Genomic DNA, 3,829 nt, shown 5'->3' on the forward strand with positions numbered 1-3,829 from the left:
CTATGGATCTCACCCACCTCCAGAGCCCCTCTCTCTCTCTCTCTTTCTCTCTCTCTCTGTTAGGAGTGAGACACAAAAAGTTCAAAGCATCAATTCAGAGAAAAGCTGCAAGTCTCATTTATACCGCTAGATGTCAGTGATCAACCAGTGATGTTTAGTGCTGAAGCTGCTAACATGGGTTTGCCTTTCTAGGACTAGGACTAGAAATCAAAAATTCAGTCATGTTTTCAATTCATTCTTCATTAGATATTTATAAATGTTAGTGTAGATTTACAAAAATCTGCAGTGTTTTTTGCCAAGAAGTACTGTTAATTTACAGCATTGTGGATATTGGAAAATATGAATAAATAGGCCTATGTGAAAACAGTATGAAAGACTGGTTCTTAAAAACTCCAGTGGCTGATTTCGAAATCATCATGAGAATAGGGTATAAAGGATTTGAAAACTATTCTTATGTACAATTAATATTTTACAGCATTACTTGTGTTGTCATTATTATTTTAAAACACGTTCACAAAACCAGAAACAGGTTACAGAGTTACTACAAGAAATTAAAAATGCATTCATATAGAGCTCCAAAGACTGGGAGAAAAGGTCAAAGAGCATCTCAGTGTGCTTTTCCTCATATTCCTGTGCTGTCAGAGCCGTTTTTCCTCAGTTCGCCTACTGGCAGTCTTGAAACAGGCCTTTTGTTGAGGAGAGACTTGAAGTGACTTTGCTGTGGGCAGGTGTTTCCACTAACAGTTTCACAATGAGTTTCCTTGGATCTGACAAGGCATTTAAGACCTCCTCACGGTGCTCTGCTGCCTCAAGCAGACCTGCCGCTTAAACATTTAGCATGGAAATGGCCTGGGACATCAGAGTGGCAGTCTAGAGCATTTGCCATTCTGCCCGATATTCCAAATGACTTACCTCATACAATTCATAAGTCAAAAGGGGGGATAGATAGATAGATAGATAGATAGATAGATAGATAGATAGATAGATAGATAGATAGATAGATATGATTTTTCATCCTTCGCCACCATATAACCTACTTTACAAAGTTTGCTTCTCTGACAACAGACAGTGAATGAGAGGACTATCTCTTCATCTTTTAGGACGTCTTTAGTCGTGCCTGTGCCAAGAGGCTTTTGTGCCTTGGCAGAAGGAATGTCCCATAGCGGAGTGGCCCACTCATCTGTCATCACAGCTCCTCCAGACTCTGGCTGATGTTAACACACTTTGATGTCAACTGTACATTCTGATGACATTCCTTCTCCAGCGTTTCATTTACAACATTAGAAAGCATTTGGCAGATCACAAAATGACAACAACTGACAGTCTGGAGCCTTTATGATGCGCTGCTAAACAATTGTCCTTGATATGGAAGCTGTGCAATGTCCGTTTTCATATAGTGTGATAGAGCTGTAAAGCTGAAATCCCTCTGGTCTCAGTATTTGCTCCTGGGGTAAACAATACAACTGCGCTTTACTGATTTAACTGCATTAGTTTATTTCAATGTATGTTCTTTCTTTTTTTCTTGTCCTGTTTATTTCGCGATTTGTGATTTAAAATGTGATTAAAAAGCAAAAAACACTGTATTTATATATATATATATATATATATATATATATATATATTACACCTTAATATTTTTTACCGTAATGCATGAAACGTGCTATATAAATAACTTTTCTTGCCCCTTGTATAATCTATCAGAGGGGTCTTTCTATGATTATTTTCATCAAGGCAATTTTTTTACAAAAAAAAAAGAGTATCTTTCTCAAATAAACACTAGAATGTTAGAATGCTAGACCGAGGGAATAAATGGCTTATTTTCTAAACAAATTGATGACGTAATCCACAAAATAGTGTGCAAGTCACAGAAAGGAGTTTCAATAATATATACACAAGCTTGTTTGCATGAAAGCTTTTAGCATGAGCCCTGCTGAAGCATCAGCGCTTAAATCTAACAAATGTGACAGCCTCTGAAAATCTCATTAGAGGCCAGTCCAAACCAATGAAGGGCTCCTTTTATCAGAAGGTCACAAGATGCCGCTCGGTGTGACCAATGCTTCTCACAAACCTCGCTGACAACTTCTTTTAAATCTCTGAGTGTATGATGACACATTTCCATAAAAGATGAAAGTGGTGAATAATGCACAAGACTCCTTCATGAAACATTGACTGTTCCTCTGATCTCACTTCTTGACACTTTTTGATGCATCTCTCTGGTGATCTGTAGACCTGACGCTTGTGGTACCATATACTATACATATTTGTGTGTAGTTCATTGTGCGCTGCTAAACAATTGTCCTTGATATGGAAGCTGTGCAATGTCCGTTTTCATATAGTGTGATAGAGCTGTAAAGCTGAAATCCCTCTGGTCTCAGTATTTGCTCCTGGGGTAAACAATACAACTGCGCTTTACTGATTTAACTGCATTAGTTTATTTCAATGTATGTTCTTTCTTTTTTTCTTGTCCTGTTTATTTCGCGATTTGTGATTTAAAATGTGATTAAAAAGCAAAAAACACTGTATTTATATATATATATATATATATATATATATATATATATTACACCTTAATATTTTATATTACCCTTTATGTTTTGATTACAATTTTTTTTTTTTTTTTTTTAATTTTGCAATGAAAGTGGTGAATAATGCACAAGACTCCTTCATGAAACATTGACTGTTCCTCTGATCTCACTTCTTGACACTTTTTGATGCATCTCTCTGGTGATCTGTAGACCTGACGCTTGTGGTACCATATACTATACATATTTGTGTGTAGTTCATTGCTCATCTTTGATCTCTGATCTCATTAGTATTGAAATTATTGTATTTAATGTTTCCATGTGCATTTTTGTATGTTTGGATATATGCAGGGACGAGGTATGGACAGCATCTAAAATGTAAAAGTATTAGAAGTATTAATTAACCTTTATATTTATAGTATAATTATATTTGCATAGTTAAGTTTCACTGTTCTACAGATATTTTAGGCTTGAGTAAAATGATGGAATCCTTGGCACCAGAAATAACACAGAGCAGAATGAACTCATAAAAAATAACAAATTCTGCTAAGAATGAGCATTTGATGAATATATTTAATCTCTATTAAATCGATTAAATGCAATAAAATCAACCACTTACTTAATTGTATTCAGTATTATATTAACCAAAGAAGATTCATAAACATTTGAATGTCTCTGAAGTTGTTTACAAGTGAAATGCTTGTGTGTTTAAGTTGCTGTCAATACGGTTATAATGTTTCATTATCAATACAAACAAAGTGTTTGCTAGAACAACACTTTACACTACTATTCAAAAGTTTGGGCTTTGTGAGATTTTCTTCTGGGTTTTTTTTTAAAGACGTTTCTTATGCTCACCAAAGCTGCATTTATTTGATCAAAAGTACAAAAAAACAATAATATTATAAATGATCATTTAAAAGAAGAGTTTTACATTGTTACAAAAGATTTTGAATTCAAGTAAATGCTGCTCTTTTGAACTTTTACAACTTTTTACTGCCACTTTTGATCAATTTAATGCATCCTTGCTAAATTAAAGTATTAATTAAAAATGTAAATAAATATAATATAAATTAAAAAATATATATGTAAATTAAAAATAGACATTATGTATTAATACATACATTTTCTAAAGTGATGACTTTACGTGATGCGTACAATGTAGTACGTTTCTTTCCTGTATGAATCACTAGTGCAGGGCTGTCCAAATTCGGTCCTGGAGGGCCGGTGTCCTGCAGAGTTTAGCTCCAACCCTAATTAAACACACCTGAACCAGCTAATCAAGCTCTTACTAGGCATAGAAACTTCCA

Source organism: Sinocyclocheilus anshuiensis, unplaced genomic scaffold (assembly GCF_001515605.1).
Source record: "Sinocyclocheilus anshuiensis isolate Anshui unplaced genomic scaffold, SAMN03320099.WGS_v1.1 scaffold180, whole genome shotgun sequence".
Classification (NCBI taxonomy): domain Eukaryota; kingdom Metazoa; phylum Chordata; class Actinopteri; order Cypriniformes; family Cyprinidae; genus Sinocyclocheilus; species Sinocyclocheilus anshuiensis.